This window comes from Mus musculus, chromosome 9, assembly GCF_000001635.26.
Source record: "Mus musculus strain C57BL/6J chromosome 9, GRCm38.p6 C57BL/6J".
Lineage (NCBI taxonomy): Eukaryota > Metazoa > Chordata > Mammalia > Rodentia > Muridae > Mus > Mus musculus.
This window is the reverse complement of record NC_000075.6, coordinates 67,715,345-67,742,217: the sequence shown is the minus strand read 5'-3', so window position 1 is coordinate 67,742,217 and position 26,873 is coordinate 67,715,345. Positions and strand designations below refer to the sequence as shown.

General features: G+C 45.8%; 1 protein-coding gene and 2 non-coding genes across 3 annotated transcripts in view; 2 read left to right on the top strand and 1 right to left on the bottom strand.

Moving 5' to 3' along the window:
- C2cd4b (C2 calcium-dependent domain containing 4B) overlaps nucleotides 1-25,994 on the bottom strand; it is a 44,710-nt gene extending 18,716 nt beyond the window's left edge. Inside the window, exon 1 of the mRNA XM_006511533.3 lies at nucleotides 25,977-25,994. The gene's annotated coding sequence lies outside the window, so the exon portion shown is untranslated. The remainder of the gene's footprint in view (nucleotides 1-25,976) is intronic.
- Mir7242 (microRNA 7242) lies at nucleotides 12,641-12,719 on the top strand. Its single transcript, NR_106101.1, has one exon. It is a non-coding gene; the product is annotated as a microRNA 7242 (primary transcript).
- Mir7241 (microRNA 7241) lies at nucleotides 14,438-14,501 on the top strand. Its single transcript, NR_106100.1, has one exon. It is a non-coding gene; the product is annotated as a microRNA 7241 (primary transcript).
- Nucleotides 25,995-26,873: the final 879 nt, after the last annotated feature.

Sequence of the window (26,873 nt, the reverse complement as noted above, 5' to 3'; positions counted from 1 at the left end):
CCCCCCTTTGGTTTTTCGAGACAGGGTTTCTCTGTATAGCCCTGGCTGTCCTGGAACTCACTTTTAGACCAGGCTGTCCTTGAACTCAGAAATCTGCCTGCCTCTGTGTCCCAAGTGCTGGGATTAAAGGCGTGTGCCACCACCGCCCGGCTTGAGGAGACCTTTATCAATTATATATAGAATCAAATGTTTCATTTATATTTGGAAAAATATTTTATACACACTTCAGTTCATGTGTCATCAACGGTACACATTATGTTTTAATTATCACTTTGAAATACATTGTGAGTTGGCAGATACCTCAAGAAGGTGCAGTGTATATGCAACTCAATACTGGCCAGATGATGGTCCCAGTCTTCTACAAGCAAGGACCCACCATTTCCAGGAAGAAGCTTGTCACAGAATCCAGCAATCCCATGCTGCTTTTTAGAATGATACCTGCCCTCTCCCACACTCCTGCCCATGCCAGAAAAAACTTCCAGGTATCACATCCTGAGACCCTTGTCTGGATCTCTAGTTAGTGGCAGTTCATCTTCTGCAATGGGACCTGAGGGCAAAAGTGGACATATGAAGTAAAACACCTGTCAAAGGCATCATCTTTCAGTGTGATGCTTTGAAGCGCAGTAAGCAAGCTTAGGAAAAACTGAAATTCTACAAGATAGCATAAGTAGATCCAATGGCTGAAAATTTGTGTTGGGCAAATGCAAGGTTGCAAAAAACACACTAAAATAGCACCAGCCAGCTGACTCTAGACAGCTGGCGATGAGCCTACTAATTTGCTTGCCTGAATTTCCAAGTGTAGTTGGTGAGGTAAACATACAGATGAACTCCTGCCTCAAGATGATAGTTCCAGAGAGACAGAAGCAAAGCCTCCTTAGGCAGACAATAAAGAAACTCAAGTAAACAACCACAGTTGGAGAGCTTGGATAGGCAGGCTTGTGAGCCAGTGACTGCATCACAAGCCACCACTTCGGCACCGATACTTGGAAAGTCATGTATACTAGGAAACAGTACATGCATTTCTTACAAGCACAAGACAGAGTGAGACAAGGCTGCAGGAAGCCCAGTGTGTGGCCATGCACAGCTCATGCAGCCGAGGATAGCTATGAAGGGACCAAACATAAAATAAAATTTTCAGAGGGTTTGTTTTTCCTTTTGTCTTGTACATTGGTTAACTCAATTCAATTGCACAGTTTTCAAGCATGAACTTTGCAGAGGACAATGTCAACAGCTAGGACACAGCCTGGTGACAGTGTGCATTCCCTTAATGCCCTTACATCATCTAAGTTGGCACATGTGTAAAGATAAGACAACTGGGGTCCTAAGGAAACAGTGGTATGTTTCTGCAGGAGCCTCTGGGACCACTGAAGCTGGCTTGCTTCAGTGCAGTGCACAGGAGCTCACAGCCGCAGCTCAGTGGTGTAACTGAGCACTGGACACAGGTGGTCGTCTTGGTCCCCGGGGATGCAGGTGAGAGCCACAGAGCCTTCTCCTCCCCACACCCTTTGAAGAAAATAATTTGAGAGATGGAGTAAGAGCTCCTGGTTATGTTTAATTTGCATATGCAGTAAATAAAAAAAACTAATATTCTCTTAAAGTAATTTGCAACAATATTTAGGACTAAGAGTTAGCAAATTTTATGTAAAGAGAAAGAGTAATTGGACTTTGCTGGGCACATATCCTTTCATTAATGCTGCTGCTGCTGCTGCTGCTGCTGGCAAGCCATAAAACCAGATCAAAACACTAAGAGTTAGCAAATTTTATGTAAAGAGAAAGAGTAATTGGACTTTGCTAGGCGCATATCCTTTCATTAATGCTGCTGCTGCTGCTGCTGCTGCTGCTGCTGCTGCTGCTGCTGGCAAGCCATAAAACCAGATCAAAACCAAACAGGTAGGTCAGAATGTTTTCATGTGAGCTAAGAATATATATTTGAAATTTCTATGTTCAGAAATAAAACTAAGAAATAATAAGTACTAGATATTTTACATGACCTGAAAAATCTAAAGGTCACTTAAAGGGACTGGAGAGATGGCTCAGTAGTTAGGAATACTTATAGAAATATTTACTATAGAAAAGGGTTGTTCTTAAAAAGCCCAGTTTTCAAGAATTACAAGGCTGTAAGAAAAAGAACCTAACTTCTACCATTTTGTTTGGTTACTTTTCAAAAGTAACAGTGATGATTTTCAAGGATAAAAGAAAAAAAAATCACTTGACAAAATTCAGCAGTTATTCAGTTGCTAATTAAAAACATGCAGCAAATTAGAGAAGAGTTTTCTCAAGTAGATTAAAGATGTCTGCCAAGGACCTACAGCTTGCATAGTATTTAGTTAGAGGCAGAAGAACGACTCCCGAAGTCCAGAAAGAAGTAAACTATTTAACTATTTTCTTTCTCTGTGTGTGTCTGTCTATTTGTCTGTCTGTCTGTCTGTCTCTTCTTTCCATTTCAACCTTCCAGTAGAGATTCTAAGCACTGCAATAATGCCAAAAATAAGGGCTAAGGGCAATTTACATCAGAAAGGAAAAACTCAACAGGGTTGTCTTTGTACAAAGACAGTCTGATGTGGGCTGGGTGTATGCTGCATGCTTGTAACCTAAGCACTCATGAGTTTCAGGCTGGCCTTGATTGTGTGGTAAGTTTGACACCAGCATGGAATGCCATGAGATGCTGCCTCAACCAAACAAAACTATGTGGGATGTTCCAAAAAGCCATCAGAATTCATCAAATTTGCAGGTAAATTTAAAAAAAAAGTTTTATGCTTAAAATTGCTGGTGTGGGAATGGGGATCCCAGTGCCCTTAAAGTATAAAGTCCCTAACCTCTCCAAACAGTGTGTGCCCCATCACTTGAGTTCAGGCATCTTTATGGCTGTTTCCCAAAGAAGTCGGAGCACATCATCCCCACAGAGGGATGACCTGTGACAGAGGGGTGCTCTTTCCTGTGACAACGTTCTCTCTCTGAAGGATTACATGCTCTGAAGAGTCAGTCTGGGCAGAATGTGGAGCGTGAGCATCTGGTTCCTCAGGATCCAAGTCTTTGGTACTAAGTGGTAGCACACGCCTTCTTCCTGCTCCAGTTACGTTCCTCATCCAACAGGCTCATGTTTCTCTTGGCCAGGATGAAAATCTTTGAAGCCTTCATCTCTCCTTCCTCGATTTGATGCTCATTCATTTCAGTCATGATAGTCTACTGAAGGCTCTCTTGTTCTCCCTTTCCCAGTAGACCAAAATGAGAATCTCTGAAGATTATCCAGGTCACATCTCTCTTTTCAAATGAGGTAACAGATTGTCACTTTGACTTTCTTTCAGCCAAATCATTTGCTTTGGGTTCGCCTTCAAAGAACAATTGGATAATCTGATGGAAATCCACTGAGCCTGTCCAACATTTTTAGACTCAAATGTTCTGTCATCGGACCTCAGTAAGGAGCTGGGGATGTGGCTCAGTCGTAGAGTGCTTATTAGCATGCATAAAACCTTGGGTTCAATCCCCCAAACCACAAAACATAGAAAATACTCAGACATCAGGCTACATCAACCATCTGCCTGTAATATCACTGCATTCAGTACTGTGCTCATGTTCAGAGAAAACTTCTAGAAGTAATCGCTATCTTTGAATCCAGCTTCAAGTTTGAAGCACTGGCTTTCAAAATTTGAGGTGGTGGAGCCCACTTTAGGACGCCAATGAAAGCTATATATAAACCCTTTCAATACACCCACATTTTCATATAACTACAGAGATTAGCCAGGTAGCATGCAACAGCATGTAAGATGGCAGAAATGTCCACATACATGTTCTCCATGTGGCCAACACATGTTTAAACCTGGCTTTTCAATTACAATGGTTTACATAACATGAAGGTTACAGAGCTTATTGAATCTGTGCACCAACCCAGTGGGGGGTCTTGATATCCCAATTTTACCCATGAGGAAACCAAAACCCAAAGAAGTCTGGAGACTTTCCAACATGTCCATGGCTCACAGACACAATATCAGAATGAGAACACATACTTGGGACTCTGTTCGAGAGCAGAATTTTCAGGGTTAGGGAGTCCAAGATTTCTGCTAACTCCCAAGGGGGAGGAGACTCCATGTCCAACCCTTTCAATTCGGGCATGACAGTGAATGCCACCAGGGACTCCATAAAGTTACAGGTCAGACCCATCACATTATTTCTAATTCCATCCTTAAAGGGCTACCACCGCAAGGACACCAGAAAACTTGTCATTTGTCATTTCTGACTTTGGAATCTAGATGCAAAACCCTAGTTCACACAAAACCCAACCTGCTATCAGCAAGGCACACAGGTTTGTCTTTGTGTTTGAGGTTTCTCTTTTCACCATAGCTATGAGCTACTCAGTCACTTCACAGAAGACAGCTGTTGGGAGTAGAGGCAAACCTAAGAAAAAAGAGCATTTCCCTAGGAGAAAATACTAGACCTAGAAAACAAACTTCCCAACTTTATGAAGGATGCAGATGCTGAGAGATTTGCAAAATGCCCATAAACACAACCAGTCTGAGAAAAATCAAGGTGGGAACCCCTAAGCAAGCAATTCACCACCTTTGGTGGTAATTTAACTCTTCTTATGACATCTGCTCAAAAGAAACAAAGATAGGGTAGGCATATGGCTTATTATTATCACTAAGCTTGAACCTCTGGGTTGTGCCATTGACAACGAGATGTTGTCCAAGAACAGTAGAAATATGAAAAGTCTCAATGGCCCATGGCCAACGAGAAAAACATGGTGATGTTATCATTTTAGTAACTGCCTCCCTAGAACACCATCCCTCATTACAGAACCATGAACATCAAACACTCATCAAAACCTTGTGTAAAATAGAAATGATACCACTCCTTCCTGCCCTTTAGTTTTTATTCATTTTGAGCTCTGGTCAGGAAACCTGTGCATGGATAAGATCACAGTGAAAGAGTTTTCCAGCCTGAGGAAACTGCCAGGCTTGCTCCCCCGAACTCTGGAAGCTCACAGCTAATTTCCCAATGCCTGCTTTGCAGTACCAAACTCGATGGATAATATTTGGTTCCCTCAGAAGATCCATATCCTGGAAATGCTCTTTATGTTGTCTTCAAAGCTCATAAAATGGCACATGTGTGCCCCCCCCCCCACCAAAGACAGTAGGGATGAAAACCTAGCAACTTTTGTCTGCCCTGTTCTCAGCTTAAGGAATGACCTTCTTCAACATTGATACGACCTCCTCTAAGAGTAGTCTTTGTTTTCTCAAACAATTTATGGGACCCATAAATTAGATGCCAAATTCTTTATCGTTGTTTTCTCATTTTGTTAATTTGGGCACGCAGGTGCTTCTCCCCCAGCCTCCAGTATTTTACACATCTCTTTCCGCTCCCTCTTCCATTTGTGTATGATGCCCATGATCGAAGCCAAGGTGAGCTGCTACTAGACAACCCACAATGACGGGGGAGGGGGGGCACCTGGAGAAAAGAGAGGCGGCACAGTTATCTCTGCCAGTGTCCAAGCACACCATAACCACGACACAGGGCTCCTCCCACCAGCTCACTCCAGTTGCCTGTTCTGTGCTTGTAGCAACCCCAGCTGCTGCCCAAAGAGAAATAAAGGTGGTATGAGTCTTTGGCCAACACCAACTAACTGCTTCCTAACCTCAGCCCAAGAGTTGCTGAGTCAGTACCTCCTTCATTCTTGGGGCCGCAGCTGTCTTTGCTGTTGGCCTTCCCTATATCCTGGGAATGCAGCCGGTGGAGACACACCTTTCACCCCTGCTACATAATGTCCTCAATCTCTAACTAGCACTTGGCAAGAGTTCCAGGGGAGGAAGAGGGCAGGAAGAAAGCAGAGGGTGAGGGAAGACTCTCGTCTTTCTTGGTTCCATCTCTGGTTTCATAGGCAGTCTGGCCCACCCTCCCTTTTCCCTTTCAGCATGTTGCTTGGAAACATTTTCTTAATTTATTTTTGGCTGACCCCCCCACACCTCTGTTTCTGGAGCCTAACTTCTCTGCCATTTTAATGCCATTACTCTGCCATTTCTTTTCTGAGTTTCTGCTTTGATAACTTTCCCCTCCCCCCATTTTTTCTTAAAAAAAAAAAAAAAAAAGACTTTTCCCTTATGGCTAGGACCAGGCCAATTTAGGTTTGTGTAAAAAAAAAAAAAGCAATAGCTAGGACGAGCATCATCTAACCGCTCACAAAGGCAGGGCCCACAGGCTCCACAAGTGACTCACTCCCTTCTAGGACTTTGCTGTCACCCAGAAGCTCTTCCAATTACCATCAACCTAGAAACTGTCTCTTTCAAGGGTCTATGTAGCATCACGGGATGGGGGCAACAATCGGTGACTTGTCTGCCCTATTGCTTCAGAGAGGTCAGCCCCACATCCTTTTGAGTGACAGCAAGGGCCACTAGACAACACGTAACAGGAAAAAATAAAAACTTGGGATTCGTGCCACAAGCCACATTCTTTGTTTCCATCCCACTTTTTTTCTGATCGTGCCCTGACCTCCAACAGAGCCGTGCACCGCTTGGAGAGCCTTCTTGGATCTCATCTGGGCTCAGACGCTTACTGCTTTCCATTTACGTTCCCAGCCAGAGAGGACTTAGCATGGACTACGGCAGACCATGAGCCCAGGTTCCAACCTCTAGATGGCGCTCTATCACTGATTGCAAAGGACAAAGTTCCAGACTGCACAGGAAATGCGGTACCCACTAATGGTGGCGCTGTTAAAATGAAGAGCAGGGAGGGAAAAGGAAGTCATCAAAGATGATAGGCTTTCTAGTTCTGCAAGGTGGGTGGGTGATTGACAGAAATGTAGTTAGTGGTCAGACATTAAAAGAGGACCCAGGCAAGCCAGGGGGATCCATGGGAACTATGGGCCAAACAAAGACCATTTTAAGTAAGCTGCACCAAACTCCTTCTGCTTCTAGACCACAACACCTAAAGGGAATTCAATTCTCACAAGATTAAGTCTCAGATTCCTAAGAGCCCTTAGAAGTATACCTAACCTGCTGTTTCATCGTCTGTGTAGTATTGTTTCCTTTTCTGGGATCACTTAAGAGTGACAAGGTTGTAACTCTGCAGAATGGGATAGGGCATCCCCCCCCCAACCCACCCCCGCACCTCACCCCCTGTCACTTTAGGTCAGGATATCCAGCAACTTACTCAACACAGAAAGTCTTCTCTAACCAATACCACTACACGTGTAGTGTAGTTATCCGTCTATAGGTCTAAGCTATTTTAAAATGAGATTCAAGAGTGACCCAGCCACAGGATAAAGATAGCCTTTCTTAACACACTTTTATTGAGAACCTCATTGTCTCAGTTTGTAGCTTCAGGGAGGAAAGCTCTCCCCTTTTCTATCCCACAGTGTCTGTCAACTCGGTGTTTCCACACCCAGAGTAAAGTCTAAAACCATACCAGCGTATGAACTTAAGACTGTTATGACCGTCTCAAGCTTCAGAACTTTGTGCAAGCTCTGTACCAGCCCTGAAGAACAAAGGGAAGTTTCTCCTAGGAACATAAGTTCTGGAAGACAATAATATTCTTTAATCCCTTGAACCTCATGATATTGTTACAGTGACTTCTCCAATGACATCAAAGTGACTTTAAGAGTCACTTGGGGAGTTTTTTTCTGTCTAAAAAGGATACCCCTTATACAAGAGAAGAGTGATTTGATAGATAACGGAGAAGGAGGGAAATAGGTTATGGAGAAACCTCTAGGCGCTTTCCTAGGGCTTGGCAAGAACCCTGTGAACTAGGTACAGGAGCACGACAGTGTAAGGTAAAACTACAGACCCTTGAAAAGCCTTACGACATTGTCTCTGAGCTTCACAAACCTGAGAGAACTCAAGGGGCAGAAGGCATGCCAGCTCTCTTGTCAGAAAAACCTGACGAAACATCTCCAGCCTTGTGCTCCAGAGATGGTATCTACAGAGTTGCCAACTCAAGACAAGTGCTTACAGATGCCCCTACGACCCCATTTAATGTCACTTTCCTGTGGCAGCTTTAAATTTTTTCCAAAAGTTGCAACAAAAGGCTACCAGGTGAGTCCGTGGGATTATTTAACAGAGCTCTCATAGCTCCTACCTAAACCCACCCTAAGCCCACTGTCATAACAAGACTAGATTGCTATACAACAGTTCAAGGTCTTGGCAACAGTTTAGGGTTTGGGTAAGTTGGGACTTATCCCACCGCACCCCACCCCACCCCACCCCAAATGCCATGAAGATATATGTCGAGCCTAGCTACTGCGTTCTTGGTAAGACCAGCCTAACTGAAGGCCGCTGGGCTGGAATGGCCAACGCCTTCCAACCGCCACTACGGTGTTTTCCGTTCCGTGGCTGGGATTGGCTGGGACTTCTGGTGCCTCCTGCCAAGGGTGGAGCCAATGATTGGGCGACCCAGTAGGCTCCAGGCATGCGCACTTGAGCTTGAGGTTATGTGTCTGTTTCTCAGAGCCGTTAGTTTGTCATCGAGCTCAGTACAAGTTGGTGATAGTGTCCCTGTTGTCCACGCGGCCTGCAGCATGCTCTTGCAGGGTTTTAAGATCAGGTCCTGAGTTTAAACGCACTTCCCTTGGGTGTGAGGCTGGCCCCTTCCGTATAGCCTCGTACTCTTTGAAGGAGTGGAGCCATCGGAAAAGCCTGCCTCTGGATCTGGGTGTTGGGGAAGTGGTGTGGGTGCCAAGTCTCACCATGGAGTCTTTCTTGGGTTTCTGTTGTGGGAACTCTCATACCAACCTGCCCTGACCTAGTTCAGAAAGTCCTGCTGGGGCAGCTGTTGTTTCTGGTTCCCTCTTCATCTTTCCTATATTCTATGGTGTTCTGTCACCCGACAGTCTCTTTACTACAGATCTTTGACACTGGTCATTCTTTTAAGTCCAAAGACCGTTTGTGAAGTGGACAGAGCTATAACTACTGCTGTTTGTAGAGTTCTGTGTAACGCTATTTCTTTTTAAAAAACAAAAAACAAAAAACAAAACCGTTTTTACCCGTTCATGCTTACTTCCCAGTCTTCCCAAGTGTGTCTCCCCACCTTGTAACCCCCTTCCCCCCAAAAAAAATTTTAAAAAACTCTAATTTGTGTTGCCCATATACTTATTGAAGCACAGTCAAACCCCCAGTGACCAGCCCCTTTAAATCCGAGTTGGTCTCCACCCTCACTCCTACCAGAACGTATACATTTAATAAGCACCATCTTTCTAAGTGTGTTTTTACCTGGACATTTCTTCACTGGCTACCATCTTAGTAAACATTCTCTTTGTGGCTTAGCTTACAATAATAGCTTCTGTTTCAAGTGAGAAACTGTGGGATGATTTTAGAGAACCCTCTCTCTACCTTCCAACATTCCCTACACTGTGATTTCAGCAACACTTGGAAAGGAGGCTGCCGAGGCTGCCAAAGCATGGCACAGTGGCGTGGAGAGACTTAGCTTCTGACCATGGGTTGAGAGGCAGAGAAACTAAAGGCTTCTTTACAAGTTTCCAGCCTAGGGTTCAGCCAGCCCACCTTGCTCATTTGTGCTTGTAAACAACAGTATGAAGTGACTTGGAAGCAGATAGCCTTTGACTACAGTCTGTTCCCTGACTCTGTTTGGTCTTTAGACTGTGTCCTCCATTTTATTTGTAAGTATAAGGCCTAGATTCTCAGCTTACTAAAGTGTGTGAAATGTTTGGACATGTCTAGAGAGTTTGAAGTCAGAAGGGATCAGCTTTCCTGTTGAGTGTGTAACCTTGGGTAAATTCTGGAAAGGCAGAAAGCCTCCTTCATCTAGGCTTGTACCCTCTATGTAACAAGAACCCTGTGAGGATTATCACAGCTTGAAGGGAAGTGAATCCTCATTCCTGCCTCAGCCTCCCTGACTATAACTGTCCCTTCTGAACCCCAGGGCTGAGCTCACTGCCCCTACACCTTCCAGTCATAGGACTCCAGGGCACTGCCTCCTTTGTCCCCAGCCAAAAATCTCATCTCTTCCGTGGCAGAGATGAAAGCCCTAGTTGGGAAGCCTGTTTTGTCAGGGACCTCTGCCTGAAGTTCTCCCCCCTCAATGGGATCCCACCACACACCTCCAAGCCTAGTTCTAAACACCCTGCCTTCTTCTCTATCTCCTTGGTTGTGATCCCAATGGGTACCTTTCTACTGTGACCCTCCCCTTACTCTCACAAACGCAGATCCCAACATATCTTCTCAGTATGGAGCTCATTTCCTTCTGCAAAAAGGTGTTTTCTTTCCTGGGAATGTTACTCGCAGTCAAATGTCACCCCACATCATTTTGGGGGCTTGTTTCTCCCTAGCACCCTCAGGGACAGCTTCTCAAACTCCCAATCTGTTCTCTCATGACCTCTAAGGGGTCTGCTGCTAGGTGTATTAAGTCTTTAGAATTAAGCTTTCAGAATGGGGGTTTCAAGTATCAGGACCTGGAACCCCACAGATTAAATTGTCAATGTAAAACAGGGTCTTTGAACAGACCCTTGGAGGGCCTCTCTCAGATAGAGGCTCAATCTGTTTTTCCCAGTTGTGTGTGCTGAGTAGCAGGCTACATTTGTTTTCTGTGACAAATGTGAATATTGGTGGGTGAAAAGAAGTGATAACTAATGGGACGGGAGAATATTTCATTTAAAACATGAATTCAGTCATTTCTATTTCAAGTGTCAGTAACTCGGAGACTTTTATGAATGGGGATAGAAAAATACATGACTTGTAAAGGAGAGAGAACACACCCAGTAGAAAGAAAATCAAACTTTAAGGAGATAATTATCAAATTAAATGGTAAACAGAAGGCAGGATGAGACGGACAGAAAACCGCATATTCATCTCCTGACATTGTAAACAGCTGGGTTTTCCTTTCCAAAGAGCCTGGGACTAGGTCATTGTTATTCTTTATACATTTGATATGTTGCTTGAGAGGAGCTAGAGTTCAAATAAAATGCTTCTGAAACAAATGAACAAGAGCAAATATACACGTATGCATATATACAAGAAGATGGGGGCATTAGGCTAAGATGGAGATATTATATCCAAAATGTACATACACAACTGCCTGTATTACCCAAAACTACTTCTAAATTCAAAGAGCTTTGGGAGGAGCAGGAGAGAAGCAAAAGATGTATTCAAAAGAGACACATGTATTCAATAACATATATACAGGAAAGTTCGTAAGCTGAGAAGTTGTTAGGGACTTGAGAGGGGAGGCAGCTGACTTAAGATTGGCTTTATCCAGCTCTCTAACCTTAATTGGAGTCACCAGAGTGGTCCTTGGAAGGGTTCCCACCCACCTTCCTGACCCTAGAAGTCCCAGAAGAAACAATGTCAAGGGGTTTACATCTATTGAAGCCCACATAGTCTTCAGGTTAAGTAGGGAGGATCCATATTCCGAAGAATGGTGGAGAAGGCTGGAAGCCATTAGTAGGGAAACAAGTCTTGAGGATGTGTTCCATTGACGGGCAGGATGTGTAGAAGAGACATTAATAGGCAACACAATACACAAGATGGTTTTTCTAAGTGTAGGACTTTGGGGTGGAATCATGCGAAAGTTCAGGCATCTTCTGTAAAGGAAGCTGTGTAGGGCTTAATGAATATAAGTCAGAAAAGTGGCTTTTCAGGGAGTGGCCAAGTCTTCCTGTCACTGGGAATGGTGTCTGTGAAGGACAGGGCCCAGCACTTTTCAGGGAAACCCAGATTTCTTGTGGAGGTGGTATGGTATCTAGTGACTAAAGCTCGAGGCAGATGAAAAAGCTTTCAACCCATTCTACAAATATATACTATATTCTGAAAGAGAAAACACTTCATCTCTTTCAGATGAAGAGAGAGAGAGAGAGAGAGAGAGAGAGAGGAGGACGAATCTTAATGGTAACATAAGCAAAGCATTGGAAGGAGCAAGGGAGAAGCAAAAAAATATAGACACATGTATTCAACAACACATATACAGGAAACTTTGTAAGCTGAGAGAAAAGACAGTGTCCCAGAGGTTAATGTGGTAGGGGAGAGGCGCACAATAGCAGCAGGCATGGAAATGCAAGGTGCAGTGTTGGGCTAGGGAGAACAGGCAGGCGGGCGGCAGGAGGGAGAGCAGCAAAGCAATCAAATGGGCGAGGTTTCTGGAGACTGTGCACCTCCCAGGCAACAGGATGAAAAAGCCACAAACCAGAAGGTGATGAGGAGGCAGAAAAGTGTCACATGTCACAGCAGGCCACCAACAGGCCAGGTCTAGGAAGCCTTGGACTTACTGACTCCTGGAGCCTCTCCCAACTTGGGGGTTGGCTCGCTGGCCACAGAAGTGGAAGCAGGCTTGAGGCTGTGCTCCAAAGGAGCAGTCACGTTTGGAAAAGTGACAGAACATTTTGCTCAGGAGCAGCTGGGTAACATCGGGTGAGAGTCTTAAAAAAAAAAATGTGTCCTGTTTTCCTCAACTGTAAAATGAATTAGCAATGCCAAGAGGCCCTAGAGATGACGGACAGGTGAAAGGAAGCGTTCCATAGGTAAAGAATGCAATGTGATAGCTGATTCCTGGTTATCAATGTTGATGACATCGTTTCTCAATCCAGTCTCTCAGCCACACTCCTGGGAACCATTGTGATGTCATATACTTTCAAAGGTCCCATTACAGCTTCTCTTACTTCCTGGAGGGAAGATGACTTGGAACAAAGGGTCTAATGACAAGTGTCATTGGGCTTGGGAGGTGCTTGTGCTCAAAGCCTCCTTCTCCATGAAGGGGCTCACCTTGGCAGCTCGGCTCTACTCTGGCTTCTCTGGGTTATAGTGCACCAGAGCTGTTGGTGTCACCTGTAGGACTCACTTGGACCTTCTTTCCAAGGCTGTTCTAAAGGCCAGCTATGCAATAGGGAAGTCTATTTGGGGTGTTTTCAGGACCCATTAGCTGTCTCCCCCTCTTGCTTGTAGGTGGTCACTTTTTAAAACCTGGGCCCTCCTCTGCCTTCCAAATGTTAAAATCTTGCTTTTTTCCTCCAGCTTCTTCTGCGGGGTTCATATCAAATTTCTGGAAAAGTCTGAATTTGAAGTTGTTTCATTGATTCCACTTTAGCAGGGAATCCCTTCACCCTCCCCTTGAAGAGAGCCCTGAATGACTAGAGCTTCATTTGTGTGGCAGAGGGTTCCTGCTTGCTGGGGAAGACTTTTGAAGATGAGAGGGACTGGTCTGCAAGCCTGCTACGGGCATTTGTAATGAGACACAATACAGTTTGTCAGCTGTGGCGTGTGCTGTGTCTTCCAAGGAAGACACTGGAAAGACTCGTATCGAGGTCAAGGAGAAGGCTCTGGGTAGACTGATTTTCTCACTCATGTGCCTCTGTCAACTCTTGTTTTTGGAAAAACCTCTACCTTTCCCTCAGAATATGTCCCAAAAAATTGGTAGAGGATCTGGGGGGGGGGGGGGGGCTGTCTTTGGCAATACAGACTGAATCCACTCCAGGGACTCTAGAGGAGGCTTTAGATAACTTTCAAGGAGTCTACAGTGAGAAACTGTTCCACATGAGGAATGAGAGATGAATGCCTAAAGCTATATCATGCAAGAGGTCTAGTGAGGAGGACACGGGACAGGCAGTGGTAGTAGCTACAAGAATGGGGACCTCAGAGCTCTTCAAGGTTGGTGGCAAGTGTCTTGAGTCATGTAGCACAAATGCCCACAGGACAGCAGATTCTTTTAAATGATGAATTAATGTATGAATGTATGAATGAATGAATGAATGAATGAATGGGGGTGTCTAATGAAAGCATCTCAAGACATGCCCAATCTAATGCCCTTCATTTAATAATTAAGTGTTCCTCCCTAGAGCCCTGCAAAAGGCACTTCAATGAACTGTTCACACCCACCCAGCTGCCACTCCCGACCTGAAACTTCTAGAGACCCCAGAGTAATCTAAGACTTCAGCCTTCCTGAGTTGGCAGCTCTGGAAACCTTGGGAAGATTTGGAGGTCCGTAGGCACACCAGACACTCCAAGGTTGTCTTGTCTCTATCGATCCCCTGGCATCTCCTCAAATTTACTGAACATATTATCATTAATTTTACTCAGGATAGATGGTAGAAAGTCACCTGGGATTTGCCATGGTGCCCTCCTTGTACCTTGGATGTCACTTCAGATGCTTCTGCTGTTCCAAAGGATGGGATGCATGAGGTAGCAAATACGATGACGGCCATGGTCTGCCCAGATGATGGGGACTATTGCTAATGCTACCAAGAGGAAGAGGAGCAGACTTAACTGACTCCTGGCTCCTTGCACACATGCCCCTCCCATTCTGTTCCCACCTAACATTCACAGGGATTTCTTTCCTTGTCATGCCCTCTTGTTGTTGTTGTTCCTGGTTGAAATACTGGAGGTGAAGTTCTAATATCCCCCAAGCTTCCACTGTCTGGCCTCATGGAAAAAATAGCAACCAGAAAAATCAACCCTAGCAGTACGCAAAGATTTCCTGAACGGAAAAGTGGCAAACCTTTTGGCCTTAAACTTGCATGAGTTAATACCCACCTGGCTATCTCCAGCCTGCGTAGTAGATACTCATGGGAGAGCAAGGCAGTGAGGATCTATTTCCCCAGGCTGAAAAAGTGATGCTTCATTCTGATGGAAAATCATTACCACCAATGTCTGCAAAACTATTCTGTAATTCTTGTTTTATATTTTACTTCGGGAGTTAATATATTTTTATCTATGATATATAAAAGCAGAAGAAAAACATTTGTAAAAAATCCTCGACTTCAAGAAAGAAGATTCAGAGAATCTGAATGAAATCTCTGGAACGCATCCTGGAGAATGGGAGGACCATTCTAGACAGTGTGGCCGACATCAACCGCAGACTGATGGCCGGCTGCTGTGCCCACTGGGTCCTGGAAACTGTCACTTCAGGAGGAAGGACCTGGAGCAAGGTCGATATGGCTCTGTTTTACTCCCTCTGGCTGTGCCTCAGTCACCAGGACAGAGAGGCCAGCCAAGCAATTGGTTCCTTTGAGTTTTTCAGTCTGTGATCACTATGCCCACTCAGTGGGGGAGGCCTACATCTGGGGTCACATATGGGGCTGACTGCACCTCTATGTGGAGATTGCAGAAGGACAGAGACATGAGCCTGATTGAATGTCAATAGGGGCAGGGTCTGAGAAAGATGAGGGCAGCAGCTGGGGCATGAATGGTGACAGGCATGAGGACATCTCAGATAGTGATTCCTCACCCATCTGGGCCAAGCAGGGCCAAAGAAGGAAGCTATATCCCTACCCCTGTCATCAGATGGGTCCTTTCCCTCGGCCAGTCTGGCAGAAACTTCTTGGAGAGAAGGAAGAAAACAACACTGAAGTCTTGTAGATATGCCAAAGATAAATGTAGAACCACGTTCAGTGCCAACCAGCCTCAGAGCAAACTCCTCAAATCAGAGTCTGGTCACCCAGCAGAGGGAGAGGACGGAAGGAAGGAAGCACATTTGCAAGAAGGATGTTGAAGTAACAGAAGCCAGCAAAGGCTGGGAAGGCAAGGCTGACACTGTCCAAAAGCAGGCAGCAAGGGAGCTGCTGTCCACTCTGGCGTGGCCTCTAGAGTACACCTGGGCAGCTCTAATGGACTCAGCAAGCAGCCCTGCAAAGACCCTCGGATGGGAGAAGGGTGGGAGTGAGGCATTAGGAATAAGTAGTTTAGTGTCTGAATGGATGGAAAACGGAAAGGAACAGGTCAGATGGGTAGAACTTGTTGTTCCTCCTTTTTGGCCTGACACTCCCCAGCATGATGCTCTAAGATATAAAAAGAGAATGGGAGGGGACCTGGGTGATGTGCTGGACCTCCCCCAAGGCCACCACACCCTCAGGAGTCTCTAGCAGGACTCTCAGGACTCAGTGTGGAGTTGCAGTCACAACTGTGATTTCTCTCAGAGGATACAGAGCAAAATCAGCCAAGGCTCAGGCCTAAGGGCTGAATTCCTCCACCCCATGGGGAGGCTCCAGGGTGCAGGAAGGCCCCCTGCTCTGAGTTCCAGTAATATCTGTAAGAGAGCTTTCAACAGAGGGAGTTCACTGCAGACCCTGGGCCCAGGGCTTCCACGGGCAACTAGTCACACAGGTAGACCATAGCTCCCATAGCTCCTTGGTGATAACTTCTAGACACTGGGAGAAAAATCCTCAACAGTTGTTGACACACGGAGTAGGTAGGTACTAGGGCGGTCTGAGCTTGCCTCCCTCCTACCATCCTAGAAGGGACAACAGTGCACATGCTGGTTTTTTGAAAGTGAGCTATCTCAAGCCTGTGGAAGAACTCTTTTCTGAACTGGATGCTCAGGAGAGTGCTGCCTACTGTGGTCCCCACAAGCCTTCCTCTAGTCAAGCTACAGAGCTGCCTTGGCACTTGACTCCTCTGCCCCATCCCAGGACCCAAATGCTCATGCTACTGAGTAGTTCTGCTGTAGGAAAAGGCTCAGGAGTGTCCCCACTGAGACCTAATCTGGAGAAAAGTCATGGTGTCAGTTTGGAAACTGACAGCCACTCTTCCCTGCCCTACCCTAACCTTTGCCATGACCTGACTGCGACTGGAGCAGGCCTTGGGTTGGGCTGCCTTTGGGAGCATTCCCTCCCTCCCAAGCAGTTCCTGTACTGTTTACTTTACCCTTCCTGACAGCCTGACAGGAAGCCAGTCTGTGAAATGGGAGCTTCCAAAGCCCTTCTCTCTCAAGCTTGGTGAGGTTTCAGGGCCACTGCTCCTTCTGTATCTCCATTATCGGTCATCTGAGAGGATGTATGTTCGCTCTGATTTGCCAGCTGTATGGCTTCTGTTTCAGAGGCCCCTCTCTCAGGACTGACTTCCCATGGTGAGTTCTGAAGGTGCAGGGGTTCAGCCTTCCACCTCAGCTCCCCTTATCCTCTTAGGTAGAACTGGGTTCACTGGATTTTCCTGTTCCCCCCACCCCCGGAGACCTGAGCTTTCATTCATCTGTTGCCAAGGGGTTGGGCAAAGCCAGGCTTTCATGCTGTTTACTGCAGCCTTCCCTGGGCCTGGCTGTCAGTAGCTCAGAATCCTAACACCAGTATCCTGCTATGATGATGCTCAGCTACCACTTAGAGTTACTGTGTTTCAGTACAGAATTAGGATTCCCCTGGCCTGGCCTCTCAGGAGGATAGGATTCTCAGAATATGATCAAGGCCATCCTATTGGGCCTTAGAATAAATTTGTTGACGGCCAAGGCTTAGGACCCAAGTTGGATCTCTGAATTGGAACAAAAGATCTATGTCCCGGGGTTTCTCTTCAATTCTGTGGTTGCTTGTAGTATTAGCACTGAGCAAAATGTAGAAGGTTTCTCCAAATTGCTATCTTGAGAAATCTAGACATTTTGAGAAATGATCATAAAAGTGAAGGGCTAGCTTTTCCTGCTTCAGAAATGTCCTGTGAAACTCGCCTAATTCCTTGGCATGTTCCTCTCATGGGATGGACATGTAGATTAAGGAAGAGAAGTCTTGAAAGAATAGTGTGCTTGTAAAGTTGGTTGATGTTCATTCACTAAGGATATTTGGACCAATTAATAGAGAAATAATTGTCTTTTTCACAAATGTTGTTGGTGTCACTCAGCTGGGCAGTCATATGGGAGAAGAAGGTACTGGACCTATTAGTGTTCATTATATACAAAATTCGAGGTGCATCAGTTCTGTGTAGATAAAGGTTAAAACCATTCCCAGGGTCCTGGAACTCTTTATAAGCTTGAAGTTGGCTGTGGTTTCTTAGTTATGACATCAAAGCCTAAATGATGAGAATAATATAGTAGCATCAAACTTTAAACTTTGTATGCCTCTGGACACCCTGAAAAGACAATGTTTATAGTTGAAATCTATTTTCTCATCATATGTCTGATGAGTCTGGTTCCAGAAGGCCTAAAACAATCTTCTACAATTCAACAGGGGAACTGGAATAAGACTTTGCTAGCTAGGACCAAAAACCATGTGAAAACGTGTTCCCAGTCTTTAGTCTTCGTGGAAATGCAAGTAAAAACCACAGGGGGATTATCATATCACACTGGTTAAAACAGCTATAACAAAACCCAAAAATGACTGGTGCTTCTGGGTGGGGTGGAAGGACAGAGCTCCTCCTACACTGCAGGATAAAGACAAAACCGCAGCAAAGGTAACAGGGCTAGGACCAGTCTCAAGTGAGATGCAGGAAGCATCATTGATGGTTTGTGGACTTTTGTCCTTAGGCCCCTCCCTCAAAGCTAAAAGCAGGCACCGGGAGGAGAATACACACTCAAATGTGTCTGAGCTCCAACATTGTTGGTGTGAGTCAAAAGGCAGAAGTGGCTCTGCTGCTGCTCATCAGTGAATGAGCAGGTGAACAAATGAGCTGCTATCTGCATCCTCTCCAGACAGAATGGCGTGCTTGTTGACAATGGCTACATTGCGGGCAAAAGGGTTACAGAAGCCAGACATGAAATAAAGGCTATACTGTTTGATTGGATTTTGTGAAATGTGTAACCTAGAAAAATCCATGGGCACTGGAAGTGGATTGATAGTAGAAGGGGTTTGATTGGGGACAGTCAAGAAGGGCAGACCATTCAAGGTCTGCTGAGTTTCCCTTTGTAATGGTGAAGACAACCTGGAACTTGGAGGCTGATGCTCAAATTGAGAATATACCAAATGTCACAATGGTGACATTTATTGTATGTGCATTTTCCCTCTTTAAAAAAAAAATACTCAGAATAGGAAGAGACAAGATGGAGACCTGAGTTTGTTAGAGGAAGGGAAAAAATATTGCAGACATTACAAATTGTGGATGGAACAATTTCTGTAAATTTCCTGGGTAACTGGAGGGACCAGACTGATTGATGCCAGCCACAGCTGCAAGCCTTTCCTGCTCCTGATTCAAATCTCACGAGGAGTTTCAATCTCCTCTGATCCTCTTGCTGCTCAACCCAGCCCCATAAGGGTTGGCCTCCCTAGGGGAGAGAGAGGCATGCTGGAGGTAGTTTGATTGCAGGCAGGTTAAAAATGAAAGAATGAACTGCCAGACTGACTGCCCTTGCTGAGCCATGCCCAGAACCACTGTCCAGAAGCCCTAAGGCCCTTAGGGATTTCTATGGCTCTTATGAAGATAGCCGAGCGCTTGTTAATCAGTGTACAGGTCCTCAACCTCTGACAATCTCTCAGACCCAGACCTCAAGTAAGTGGTCTCTTCTAGAAGTGTCTATTATATTAATGACAGTTGGTTCAAAGGGGTTAGCACAGGAAATTAGGTTCTTAAGGGGACCTCCTACCCAAAAGGGGACTACCTAGAAAATAATATCCAATTGACAGCTCAGAAGCCTTAGTAGCTGAGAACTTGAACTTGGCCTTCATCATCCAATAGAGGATGTGGCTTAAAAGATATGCTGACTGTAGAGTGAGCAGTCCATGTGAGTAGACAAGAACTCTGTGAGAGGCATAGGCCACAGACAGGGGATGAGACTTCTTTTTACACGGAGTTATGTATCCAAAGAAAAGTATGTCTCCGTCAAAGACAAGTCTGTGTGTCTTCAGGGAACTCCTAGTCTTCCAGCTACAGGTCTACTATTCGCCAGTGCGGACTGGAGCCATCAGGAGACAGCCTCGGTGTCCCAGCTGCCTTGAAACACAGTCTGGGAGCGTCTTGTGTTCTGTCTCTTCAGTCCTCTCATTGCTCAAACAAGCCTTGTGGGTAGCTTGTGACTCATTTCCTTTCTGTCCTCCCACTGTCCAGCTGAAGCATCGAATGCTGCGATGAAACAGCGCCCCCACCACAATCAGGTCTGGGATTGGCTGATGGTTTGCTTCTGACTTCAGTTTCTTGTGCAATGATACAAATAACTTCACTTTCAAATATGATAAGAGAGTTTGACTTTGTAGTTCAACCGTTTTAAGAACTACATGAATCTCTGAGGACTATCCCATAATGTCTGACATGCCCTTCGTGTTTGACCTTGGAATCATAGATGTTGCCCTGGATCTGGGTGCGAGACTGTTGATGGGCTGGGGTTGGGGGGAGTCCTGAAACCAGACTAGACGTTGGGTCTGAGAGGAAGGAGAGATGAGTGTGTGCAGCTGCCAGCCTTTTGGGAGCTTTGTGGTAGCTAAATGCTGTTCTCTGAAAGGAAGTCAGAAAGCATCCATTAATAAAGGCCCCCGATTATAAGTAGTGATGAGATTTGGATGAGGCCTAAAACAACAGGCTATGAGGGCAGTTTGACAGGACAGTGTCTACGAGAAGCTTCTAAGGAGAGTCAGTTGTTTCCTCTCCACTTCGGTAGAGCTCCAGTTGAGCACACCAGTTCAGAGGCAAAGAGAACAAGCAAGAGCAACAAAGGAAGGAGTGTAAGAAGTGTAAGAGGGAGACAGGTGCTGGGAAAGAGCGGCAGACTTAAGGTTAAGACTGAAGCGAATAGGGACAAGGCTGGCAGAGCCCTCAGCCCTCAGCCCTCAGCCCTCAGCCCTCAGCCCTCAGCCCTCAGCCCTGTTTTAGCACAGCGAGGAGCGGGGAATGCTGGGATGCACTCTTTGTGTCTCCTGCTCCTCCCTAGGTTTTTCCTCTCTCAATTTGAAACCCTTCTTACTGGCTCATTGATTCCCTTTTTGTTTTGAACTCAAGAATGAGTGCTTACTCTTGGGAGGTTAGGATGAGGATGAATGTCAGTTGCAAGGATAACGTGTTGACCTCAGGAACCATCCATTTTGTTGAGCCTCCTGATAGATCATTATTGAGGTACATCCTTACCTTCTCCCATCCCCAAACTGAACAGGTTCTGACTAGCCCAGGCTTAAGTAAAGGTCTGAAAAGGTTTTAGACTTTATGGACTTGAGAAAAATGAGTGTCTAGGAAAGAGTTCCAGTGTGTCCAGATGCAGCATCTCTCCAGGTTGGGGATCAGGGCCACACCGAGAGATTATCAGTGTCTTTTGGAACACACACAGAATGATGGAGACGAAAGTGCTACCTAAATGCCAACAGTAATGACGGGGGCTGGACTACAAGGGCCAGAGAGTTGAAGTTGTGGAGAAAGCTACTAAATTCCTTGCTACATCCATGGGGTACCATAGAGCACACAAAACAATTTCCTTTCAAAGGGAACTTTGAAAACAAAAACCCTCTGAAAGTTTGATTTCATATTTGGTCACCCTCATAGTTATCCTCTGCTGCATGAGGCCCATGGCCACACACTGGGCTTCCTGCAGCCCTGACTCACTCTGTCTTGTGCTTGCAAGAAATGCATGTACTGTTTCCTAGTATACATGGTTTTCCAAGTACCAGTGCCGAAGTGGCAGCTTGAGATGCAGTCACCGGCTCACAAGCCTGCCTATCCAAGCTCTCCAACTGTGGTTGTTTACTTGAGTACATAAGTGCGATTGAGTTAACCAATATACAAAAGAGAAAAAACAAACCCTCTGTGGCTAGTGAGTCAGTTCACCAAACCAGGATGTGAAGAGACGTATAACAGTGCAATACAATGATACAGATAATCATGTATTAGTTCTGTTGCTGACATAAAATACCACAAGGCAACTTGTGGGGGCATAGTGGGGGGCATGTCTATTTGAGCTTATAGTTCCTGAGTGACAGGAGTCCATCATGGCAGACCGACATGGCAGTAGGTAGCAGCCATGATGTGGCAGGCTTAGGAAGCTGAGTGTTCACATCTTCAGTGGCAAGCAAGAGACAGACACGGGGGGGGGGGGGGCGGGGAGGGAGAGGAAGAAAGAGGAGGGAGAGGGGGAGGGGGAGGGAGTCTGAAGGGGCATGAGTCTTTAAGTTCTCAAAGCCTGCTCCCAGTGAGGTGCTTCCTCCAGCAAGGCTGCACCCTCTAAATCTCCCCAAACAGCGTCACCAACTGGAGACCAAGTATACAAATAGCGGAGCCCACTGGGTGTGTGTGTTGGGGGGGAGGGTGCATTTCTTATTCTCACCAACACAACAGTCTCTTCTGGAGACCAAATCTAATGTTTCAGCTGAGAAGCTGGGGGAGTCTGGCTGTGACTCACTGTGTTAATTCCCTGGAAGGGGCCAAGTCTGAATGGCAGAAATCATCAGTCAAGCGACCCATCTTCTCAGGGTCTCTTACCACTTAGCTTTGGTGTTCTAAGAAGAGGAAAGGCCTTTTTATGCTTCTTTTCCTTAGACTGTTCCCCTCCCCCGGGCTTCTCAGAACCCTCCCCACTCTCAGAGCATCTGAGCCTCCAGTATATCACAAAACCTCATTGCCTAAGACCAGAGGCCACAAGTTCTGTCTGCCTTCCTCTCATCCTGTGCCCAAAGTAAGCATCCTTTTCCTAACACTTTGCAGTGCTTTAGAAAATGAATGTCAACAGAGATGGCAAGGTATTTCCTGAGGCTGTGATCAAAGATGAGGGAGACATGGCCCCTGCCATGTGAGCCCCTTTGAAGGTAATATAACTGATCTCAGAGTGAGGATGGACCTTAGGGAGCTGCTTAGCAGCCTCTAAATGAAAGCTAGTTAGGGGCATTTGGTACTCTCAGCTGTCATCATCTAGGGAAGAGACTGTAAGAGGGGATCACTTGGCTGTAAGGAAAGATGTATTTTTGGTTCCTCAATGATAAAGCCTGGGGATGCTGCTTTTATGATAGGGCAGAAGGGGACAGGAAGTTGGATAGACCTACGAGGTTAGATTGTTTTCCAGTAGCCAGTAGACCTCAAGAGCAATGAGAAAGATCCCAGAAGGAGATAGGGAAGGTCATGGTCACTTTAGGGGGTGGGGGGTTGTGCACGTGTGCACATGGAGATCAGAAGTTGGTATCAGGGGTCCTTCTCAATTGTTTCCATTTCCCCACACTACATTTTGAGACAGAGTCTGGGACTCAACCACTGGCTAAATTAAAATGACTGGCAAGCAAACTCCAGGGGTCTTTCTTTCTCTGCTTCACAAGGCTGGGACTATAGGCACATCCTGCTAACACCCAGCTTTCTATGTGGGTATTAAAGATGTGCACTCAAATCCCTCATGTTGGTACCAAAAGCATTTGGTTAGCTGAGCTAGCCCCCCTCCCCCCCCCCCCACCGCACATGGTCACTTCTGATCCATGGGGAATTGCATGGGGAAAGGGGATGAAGAGGGGCCTTGCCCCATGGGAAAGTCTGTGCTTATCTTGGCTCCTCTTTGACCCACCAGCTTCCCTGAGCTCCTGCCCCCCTCTTGCTGAAAAGAAAACAACAACAACAAGAAACAAGATACAAAATAATTGATCAAACCAGAAAACATTAATGAACTAGATTAGCTATGCAAAGAATGAGGAAGACACAGTCACTAATGTGTAGTCAGCAAATAGGGGGCATGAAGTTGAATGAGGGAGAAAGGCTTCCAGGATGAGATGAACTGATGCAAAACCTGAAGAGCTAAGTGGTCTCTGAAAGAAGGACAAAAGCAAGAATAAAGAGAAAGCAATGCCAAGCTCAGGAGAAGCCATTCAACAGGGAACAAGCCTCGCCCCCATTTCTGTTTCTGCTCCATGCCCCCTCCCTCTGCACCCTTCTGCTTTAACGCTTGATCAAGCACACACTGAGAGCCTGATTCTGCACCGAGTGAGGCCAGAAACAAAGGGGGACAGGATGACAAACCTGACTCCTTGCTGCTGAGTCTCCTGCTTAAGAAGTTTGCAGGATTGTGAGTCTGAGGGTGTCCTACACATGGTGGGGATCACAACAACACACCTGCAGTTGTGTTGTCCTTTTCTCAGGCATGTTGTTCTGTCTGCCCTCATATCACAGAGGTTGATGTCAGTAATACAACATTTGGGTCTACCGCTGCCAATTGGCTGTGACTAGTCTATGAACTATTTTAGGAGTCTAGAGAGGTAGGTAATGGCTAAAGATTCAGACCCATGGTAAGTCTCTGGCTTTACCAAAAGTATAAGCTGGAAGTTTTTGGATTGCTGGGCCAGAGGCCATGTCTTCATACATGCCCAGGTATTACAGGAGGAGGAGCAATGTCTCCTCCACCTCTCCAGCCTTAGCGTCTAGTCAGAGAATTAACACATGCAAATGGGGTGGGTTCATTAGTAAAAATTTAATAAAAGACATTTACCACCAAATGGCAGGTCCTGGTCCCATCTTCTGTGGAACTTGTCCCCTTTGTTGATGGCATCTCCTGGCCTCCATAGACAGTGTTTCCCACAACATGCCCTAGAGTCTATGAAGGCTGGCTGCTATATGCCAGGGGCATCTCATGACTTCAGCAGTTTCCAGAGCAAGCTCCTTTCAGGGACCCTGCTCCGTTAGTTGCCCTGACATAACTTCTCCTGACCCAGCAGGCTCCTAGTCTCTTTGGCAAGAGACTTCCTAACTAGTAAATATGCAACAAGAAACCTTCCCATACTTGCCTTTCCTGGTTGCCACCCAAGAGAGGATTAGGGTCAGTCCTTTTCCTGCTACCACAAGGGCATGTCTTGGATGACTCCAGAATCTTGGAGAGGGTTCTCACTCTGCCTCCTTTTCTATACACCACTCCCTCCCACCGATGGCATCATGGTGCCATAGGTAGGGGCTTTTTCTCTTGAGCTTCTATGAAGTGTGGTTTATTTCACACTCATCCCATGCCTCTCATCAATGCTGAAGCACTTTCCAAGGCCTCCATTTACTGAGCAAGTGCCTTCACGTTTTTCCTTGGCCTCTCTTGCCAAAGGCCTGGAGAGGTGCAGAGCAGAACACATCCAAGATTTAAAAAAAAAAAATCTATCATCCCTCATTTTGACATTCAGCCTGCTGTCCAAGAAGAGCATGTGGACCAAGGGGAATATTGCCTGGGTCTCTGAGAACTTATTCAGTGTCTTTGTTCAGAAAGAAGGAAACCAGAACTACAGATGGACTGTGGGCAGTTTTCCCTGCCTGATTTGGGGCATGCCAAGTTCTATCCCTAGAGCATGGTTTGGAGCCCACCCCCTCTCCGCTCAACCCTGGACTTCTGTAATATTAAATGTGTACCAAGGCTTTCTTGTTCTTTTACCTCCCTCTGGTCTCTCTCTTCCATGCTCAGCTAGGGTGTCTCCTCCTCCTCCCCATATTATCTGCTTGAAGCTTTCTTGGGAAGAGACCAGATGCTTGGCACGACAGTCAGAGAGCCCTGTGGGTTTGAGCTTTGCATGCCATCTGTATCCTAGGATGGTGCGGGTTGCCCAAGGTTGGTAGGGACCCACATATTCTTCTTTCTTGGAGAAGAAGAGCTGGTGTCTCTTTTGATATCTCCAGCTCAGGGTTAGGTTTTGAGGCTCATCTCTTCTGCTTTGGGACATGCACCTTCTTTGGTTGATGGCATCTCTAGCCACCTGGCCTTGGAGTAGGTAGGGCCTGCTGTAGACTTCTCTGGAGTTTGCATGTCTCTATTAGCTCCACTGTGATCTCTTTTGAGATCTCCATCACCTTGAGCTAGCTAGGGGTCCATATGTATCCTATGCTGCACTAGAGGCTTGGAAATGACTCCAAGTATATACATATTTTCTTTTTAGACCATTTTGTATTGCATTAGGTTAAATGTTGTAGCTCTTCCTGTCCGGGAACAACCTCCGGTTATTCTTTGGGAGATGATCCTATGCTATTTCACTGAGGGGGGCGGGGCATGGATTTAGCTGCTGATTTTCTCTTTTTTGTTTGTTTATTCTTCTAAACTATTTCCCAAGAAAGGATGCTGTAACCATGGTAGTAGCCTGACTTTTTCTATTGGAGAAAAGGCTTAATGTCTGACATATGGAAGGCTTTTGGTTGGGGTGAGAGTTAGGCTCTGGTAGGAATGATGGTGGTGGTAGTGGAGGTGGTGGTGGTGGTGTGTGTGTGTGAAGGAAGAGGCCTAGTGATGATGTGTACTTTAAATGAGACTTCAACTTCATCTTTCCAGGGGCTGTAAGTCCTGTGACACCTGTGTCAACTACAATGTCTGATAACCCTGGCAGAGATCAGATCACTTTGGACTATGTAAAGCAGGGAAGAGAGTTACAGACATTTCATGCTTTCAGTCCCTTATTGAAAGAAACACTAGTGGCAGGTTCAAACTGATCCCCTCTTCTTCTAGTCCCTTACCTTTCTGTGGACCACAAAGTTGGGCCTTTCTTCTCAACCTTTCTCTTTGAGTCATTCTGGATTTCCCTAAATAAATGTTGGAAGAGGCAAATGTTAAGGTTCTCAGATACCCAAAAGGGAGAAAATAAAAATCAAGAAAGAATCAATGTTAACCTAATGCAATACAAAATGTTCTAAAAAGAAAATATGTATATACTTGGAGTCATTTCCAAGCCTCTAGTGCACCATAGGATACATATGGGCCCCTGGACAATGGGGCTTTTCCTTGGAATTCTGGCATAGAAGTAGACGTGTTCTATTTGAGTGGAACTTTTTGTAGGAAATAAAGAGCTTTCCCAGCTTCTTCTCATGTGAGGAGGGTTCTAGGACACGGGCTATTGTGAGGCCCTAGGAGATTTCCAGGCTATTTCATAAATTGGATGGGAACTGTGTGCAGGGTCTATTGAGAAGGGTCAGGCCTCTGAGAAGGGTCACGCTTTGTGTTGTATCTGCCCTGTAGATTTACACACAGTGCACTCAGTCAGGGACCAGGCAATGCCCGAAGGAGGCCATCTAAGAATCAAGATACTACATCCAGACCACTGGATTAGTAACATCACCCTGGGGCTTGCTGTCTCTTGATAAGACAGTGTTCACTGTGGAGAGATTGCCCTTAGGGTGGCTTGAGTTTCCCAGAACAGCTAGAGTGGATGGATTCCTGGCTGGGGAGGTGCAGGTGAGGCCAAAAATGGGTCTCTCCTGCCTCTCTGGCTTCTTCCCTCATCTCCTTATCTGAATTCCTGTAACGCTCCCTAGGACATGTAAAGAGGAGATGACCCATCAAAACAGCATCCATCTGCTTGCATGCATTGTCCAAGAAAAAAGAGCTGAGCAAGGAAAGGGGATTTTTAGGGTGAC